The following is a 6,580-nucleotide window of genomic DNA, read 5'->3' as shown; positions in this document are numbered from 1 at the left end:
GCAGCCTGAACTGCATAGCTAAACCTTGTCTCAAAAAAAAAAAAAAAAAAAAAGGACAATGACAACCAGTGATGGTGGCTGGTGACCAAGTGACCTTTGGAATGATCGGGCCAAGAAAGACCTTCCTGACTAGGGGTTTTCCACCTGTGATCTGGAGTTCAAGATCCCCTGGCGAATGTTGAACAGAGAGCAGCAGAGGGGCAGAGGGGTCAACCCTTCAACGCTCAAGAGGCAAGAAGGAGCTCTGGTCCTCAAGGGAGTGGCACAAAGTGACCATGAAGAGGCTCCAGGGTCACATCATGGACCCAACAGCCCAGATGGATTTTTTCAGTGTGACGGGTGGAACCCGACCTGCATGTTAGACAAGCATTCTGCCACTGAACAACCTGGGAGGTGGAATTTTATCTCACCCTGGGAGAGCGTTCTCTCATACATGCAATCAATAAACCTTCCCAGAGCCCTTCCTTTGTGCCAGGCCCTGATTTTTTTTTTTTTCCTTGCAATACTGGGGATTAAACCCAGGGTCTCCCACATACTAAGTGACCAATCTACTATTGAGCTGTAACCCCAGGACTTTTCTAAGTTTTATTTTGAGACAGGGTCTCAGTAGGTTGACCAGACTGACTGACTTCAAAATTCAGGTTCCTCTTGTTTCAGCCTCCTGAGTAGCTGGGAGTACAGGGTTTTTTTTTGTTTTGTTTTGTTTTTGAGTACAGGTTTTTGCTACCATATCTGGCTTATATACGACTTCTTTAGGCCTCCAGAGCTATTCAGAGGTCAGACATGTAAAACTCTAAAGAAAGCAGAGGAGAGTTCTGAGGTTTTAAGGTAGGCAAAGATTTCGTAGACATCCTCCAAAGCCATGATCCATAAGAAAAAATGGAGAAACTGATGTCACCAAAATTAAGAACTTGTCTTAGGAAGACACTGTTAAAAGAATGAAAGGAAGGGCCTGGGTATTTAGCTCAGGGGAACAGTACCTGCCTGGCAAGCACGAGGTTGTGAGTTCGATTCCCAGTACCGGAAAAGAAAAAAAAAAAAAAAAGAATGAAAGGAGCTGGGTGTGGTGGTGCACACCTGTAATCCCAGCACTCAGGAGGCTGAGGCAGGAGGATTATTGTGAGTTCAAAGCCAGCCTGGGCTACAAAATGAGTTTAAGACCAGCCTGAATTGCATAGCAAGACCCTGTCTCAAAAAGACAGGAAAAAAAAAAAAAAAAAAAAAAGGAAAAGAAAAGAAAGAAAAGAAAGGATAAGGTATAGCCTGAGAAAAAATATTTCCAAATCATGTATTTTAGGGCTTGTATCCAAAATGTATAAAGAACCTTCACTGGACTGGCACCATGGAGCAAGCATGTGATCCCAGCTACCTGAGAGGCTGAGGCAGGAGGACCGATAATTGAGCCCAGCCAGGGCAACTTACCCAGACCTTATCTCAAAATAAAAAGGTCTGGGATGTAGCTCACTGATAGAGTGCTTGCCTACTTTGCATGTAGCCCTGGGTTCCATCCTAGTAATGCAAAATGAAGAGAAGGAAGGAAGGAAGGAAGGAAGGAAGGAAGGAAGGAAGGAAGGGAGGGAAGGAGGGAAGGAGGGAGGGAGGGAGGGAAGGAGGAAGAGAGCAAACCCACATGGATACATCCTCCTCTGGGAACACACACGGTGAAGTGGCAGAGCACTGTCAGGGTACCCTTCATCTACAAGGCCGGGTCAGGGAGCAGGGACGGCTTCTCTGGGAGGTCGCAGTTAAACCAAGCCCTGGACGTGACAGGGGAGCCACAGTGGGAGGCTTGTGCCTTGAGCCCCTTTGGAGTAAGGCCGCCCCCAGCCGCCCCTGGCCCTCAACCCCTGTTGCCAGGCACCGAGGAGCCTCTGCGTGGCCGTGTGACTGCAGGAAGCTCACCCTCTCTGTGCAGCTCGGCTTCCTTATCTGCGAAGCGGGGAGCAAGGCCATGCCCAGCTCCCAGGCACAGGTCCCACCCGGCTGGCTCTCCGCCCAAGGGGCTCTCACCTTGGTCCAACAGCACAAATGCCAAGGGCAGAAAAGCAGGCGTCTCAGGAGCCTGGTAGGCTGCCCCCGAGAGGCACCTGGGAGCCTGACCCATGGACTCTGGCTTGTCCCCATAGAGTCAGGCAAGGCTGCAAGATGGGCACTCTCCAGCCTCTGCAAGGGCAGCTCTGGCCTCCAGTCCATGCCAGGGCTGGGGATAGACCAGCCTGGCTCAAGGCCTGGGGTGGGTGGGTCAGTGCCACGCTGTGGGGGGCCGGGACCTCTCTCTGGACACAATGTCCTGGACTGCACCCCAGCTTGGCGGCTGACAAGGAACAGTGGCTGGCAGAGGGCCGACCGGGCGGAGGGGAGTGGCGTGGGCAAAGGGCTTGTCCTTACAGCCTGTCCTGCCACTCCGGGTGGAGAGGGCCAGGAGAGGCAGGAGCCCCGGCACCCTACAGGACCTCGACAGTCTCTCTGCTTCATGCCTTCATCTCCCCATATCAGCAACAACAGCTGTCCTCTGGTCTAAATTCTGCCAGCGTGCAGACTGAAAATGCTGGCACATGCCTGTGATCCCAGCACTCAGGAGGCTGAGGCAGGAGGAGGATTGCTATGAGTTCAAGGTCAGCCTGGGCTACATAGTGAGTTCAGGCTGGCCTTGAGCTCACTTTGTAGCCCAGGCTGGTCTTGAACTCGCAATGGTCCTCCTGCCTCAGCCTCCTGAGTGCTGGGATTACCAGTGTGGGCCACCAAGCCTGGTTGGGGTCAAACTTGTGATCCTCCTGCCTCAGCCTCCCAGAGTGCTAGCTCATGACTCTTACTCTGTAGGTGAGGAAACAATGCTCCAAGAATCAAGGTGACAGGGCTGGGGATGTAGCTCAGTGATACAGTGCCTGCCTGGCAAGTGCAAGGTCTTGAGTTTGATTCCCAGTACAAAAAAAAAAAAAAAAAAGAAGAATCCAAGTGCCACACCTAAAATCCCACTCCTGACACCAGAGTGTTGAGTGGCTCAGCAAGCCCTCGGGAGCGGCCAGGTGGGATGCGGTCACCCGCTCCTTTGCTCACTGGAGAAGTATTTATGGAGGGCAATAAAGTTTGGGCCTCCTGCACAGGGGCCTGGGGCCACACGGAGAACAGGACAGTCAGTCACCCGCAAGGTGTACAGCTCAAGGCAGGGTGACTCCTAGTGTCCTGTTTGTTTTTGTGCAGTGCTGGGGATGGACTCCAGGGCTGTGCTTGCACTAGGTCACTCTGTCACCATGGCTGGAGCAGTCCCTCTGCCCTTTGTAAAAGGACTCTAATTCTCCTCTCATTGTTCGGAGGTAAGGTGAGCACACTGGGAGCCCAGGGGCCGGGGGAGCATCGACATTGGCATTCACGTCCTGCTGGTGGCCTGAGCGGGAAGCAAGGGAAACAGGTGTGACTGTCTGCAACCCGAGTGGTGCCTCCCTCATCCCACAGCCTACTCTTTTCTCTTTTTTTCTTTCTTTACATTTTTTTTGTTTTTGGTTGTTTTGAGACAGGGTTCTCCTCACTATGTAGTCCAGGTCGGCTTTGAATGCACTATGTAGCCCGGGTTGGCCCCAAAGATCCTCCTGCCTCAGCCTCCCCCAAGTGGTAGAATTACAGCTGTGGGCCACTGCACCCACTCCAGAGCCTCCTCTCGGGTGTGTTTAAAACAGGTGACAGAGCCAGGTGTGGTGGCGCACGCCTGCAATCCCAGCCCTTGGGAGGCTGAGGCAAGAGAACTGCTGTGAGCTCAAGGCTAACCTAGGCTACATGGTGAGTTCAAGGCCAGCCTGAACTACATAGTAAGACCGTGTCCAAGGTGGCTGGGAAACCTCTCCCTGCAGGTGCAGCCAGCCCACAAGGCAGGAGGACTACTGGCTCCGGGAGCGAAGGCCAAGGCCCCAGGGAGCTAACTGGCCAGGGGACACTGCCTGGCGGCCAGGGCCCTGCCAGCTCCCACGCAGTGCCAGGACCCTGGGAGTGGGAGGAGAGGGAGCGCTCACAGTTAGGCGTCTCATTGTTCACCAGGCCCTGACAGGGCTGTCCTTCCCGGGACACCAGAAGGAAGGGTCCATTTCCCAGGTGGTTACACTGAGGCTGGGAGAGGCCATCCGCCCAAGGTCGCCCTGAGGCAGGAGAGGAAGCAGCCGCACTGGGCGTCTCTGGAACTTCGGAATTTTAAAGCCACCCTAGGCAGTCGGGGTTCCCCGGGGTTCCAAAAGTCTCAGCCAGAGTGGTTACTTCCGGCTGGTCCGTCTCTGAGCGATAAGAGAAAGGGGTCCCTGCAGGGCCGAACCCGGGGAGGAGGCTGCGCTGGGCTCCCTGCTCAGGCTGGCGGGGTGGTTACGTAACGGGGGCGGGGCGTCCCTGCCCGGGGGCGGGGCGGCTGTGCGGCGCGTGAAGAGGGAGAGTCCCCCCACCCCCGCACCCCCCGCCTTGCGGCCGCCGGCGCTCGGGGCGGTGACACCTGCGTTACAGGGCAGGGCGCCCCAAGCCCAGGCGCAGTCACGCCCCTGCCCTGCCCTGGCTGGGAGCCGGCCTCTCGAGACTCGGGGTCTCCGGGGACGGGGCCCCCTGGCTGTCTCCGCGCCGTTTGGACGCAGGCCGGGCGCCTCGGCTTTGGGACCCGAGGAAAGGGGGCAGGGGGCTGGCGCGGGGCGCATCCTGAGCCACACCCACAAAGACCTTTGCTCTCCTCCCGGCAGCCCCCTGAAGCGGGGTCCGGGCCCGGGAGACCCGGGTGTCGCTGGGGCCGCGGAAGGAAGGGACACGGAAGCAAGACCCGACTTAATGCTGTTTGCAGGCACTAGCGACGCGCGGAGAGACGAATAAAATCCAGGCCTCGCCCTAGAAAGCTGTCGGTGCAGGGAGAGAGGCAGGCAACAAACCTGACAGTCAGTTTTAACCCTGGTCTGATGGCGCAGGGCCGGCTCCGAGCTGAAAGCTGCAGGCTGAATAGGAGTTTTCTGGGCAGATACAACAGGGGTCATTCCAGGCGGCAGAACAGCTTGTTCAGCGGCTCAGGGGCCTGAAATAGCAATTGCTGTAAGGACCTGGGAGCGATGGGGCGAGGCTGAGGCTCAGGACCTGTGGTTCAGAGGAAGGAGGCTGAGAGGGGGTGCGCTGTTGGACTTTGTCCTGGCGGGGGTGTGGGGCAGACAGAGGAGCAGGCTTCTCTCGCCCGCCTGTGTCCTGCACACCCACACCCCCCAGGCTCCACCTTAGCTCTGGACCTGCCTCCCGCACTCCCTCCCATCAGCCCTGATCCCAGCTGGGCCTGATGTGATTGCTCGAGTGGCCAGGAACTACGAAATAAACAATGCTCAGTCCAGCATGGTGGCAGGCCTCTGTAATCCCAGTACTGGGGAGGCTGAGGCAGGAGCATCACCTGGAGTTTGAGGCCAGGTTGGGCTACACAGTGAGTCAAGTTCAGCCTGTATTACACAGCAGATCCTGTCTCAAAAACCAAAACAACAACAAAAAAGTAGTGCTTGTTCTTGCCTCGTTTCTCCTCGAAGGGGTAAGAGGAGCAGGGACCTTGGGCAGCTTGCCTGTTCTGAGCAGCCCATCCAGCCCAAGGCCAGGCATTTGCTCGCTCGGTGTCCCCTGCCTCTGTCCAGTGCGACCCCCCCCCCAGAGGTCCTCCCAGCCATGGCCCGCAGGCTTCCAGAGCCACCCCAGAGGGCTGGCACTGCTGGCCTTTGGCCTGGAGCTGCCCGATCCCAAAGTGAGACCGCAGGCTCCTGACACCTTCCCTGCGCCTCAGTTTCCCTATGCAGAATGGAATGTCCCCACGTTTTGGGGGAGGGTGGCTGGCAGGCCCTCAGCCCCAGAGCAACCTCCTGGGGACGGAAAGGGCAGACCTCTCTCTGCCCTCCCTTCGACATGCCCCTGTGTCACTCCTGGCCCCTGCCAGGGACATCCTGTGCCCCAGTGATGTCACCAGGCCCCGGGAGCTGAGGCCATAGCTGACAGGTTTATTTTTAAACTCTCCAGCCTCGGCCAGCTCCCCACCCCCACCCGTCCTCCCGCACCTCACCGCCTGCCTTGCTTCCCACGAGGCCCATCCCAGACCATGGCGCGCGGGCCGGGCGCTGTGCCTCACTGCACCTGGACTCAGGACGATTGGCAGCCGACCCTGGGGCCCACGGAGTGCAAGGGGCTTGCGCAGGGTCCCGCAGCCAGCCAGGGCTGGGGTCATGACACAGGCTGTGGACTCCTGCAGTTCCTGACTGGGCCTTGTTTGGGGCAGTCACCAAAGCTTGATTTGAGTTTTTTTTTTTATTTTTTGAGACAGAGTGTTGTTCTGTAGCCCAGGCTGGCCTCAAACTTGTGATCCTTCTGCCTCAGTTTCCTGAGTGCTAAGATTACAGGTGTGTGCCACCAGGATGGTTTGGGATTATTTTTTATTTATTTATGTATTTTGTCTTTTTGAGACAGGATCTCGCTATGCAGTTCAGGCTGGCTTGAGCTCACTTTGTAGCTCAGGCTGGTCCTGAACTCACAGGGATCCTCCTGCCTCAGCCTCCCGAGGGCTGGGATTACAGGCATGCACCACCATGCCCGGCTCTTATTTTGT

At 56.7% G+C, this 6,580-nt stretch overlaps 1 long non-coding RNA gene across 1 annotated transcript in view; it reads right to left on the bottom strand.

Moving 5' to 3' along the window:
- Nucleotides 1–2,355, bottom strand: part of LOC102018076 — a 5,000-nt gene extending 2,645 nt beyond the window's left edge. The window contains exon 1 of the long non-coding RNA XR_260115.1: nt 2,011–2,355. This is a non-coding gene — a long non-coding RNA (uncharacterized LOC102018076). The remainder of the gene's footprint in view (nt 1–2,010) is intronic.
- Between the last annotated feature and the right edge of the window lie 4,225 nt (nt 2,356–6,580).

This window comes from Chinchilla lanigera, unplaced genomic scaffold (assembly GCF_000276665.1).
Source record: "Chinchilla lanigera isolate Chin_1 unplaced genomic scaffold, ChiLan1.0 scaffold00012, whole genome shotgun sequence".
NCBI lineage: Eukaryota > Metazoa > Chordata > Mammalia > Rodentia > Chinchillidae > Chinchilla > Chinchilla lanigera.
The sequence above is the reverse complement of the archived record's forward strand: the minus strand, read 5'-3'. Positions and strand labels throughout refer to the sequence as shown.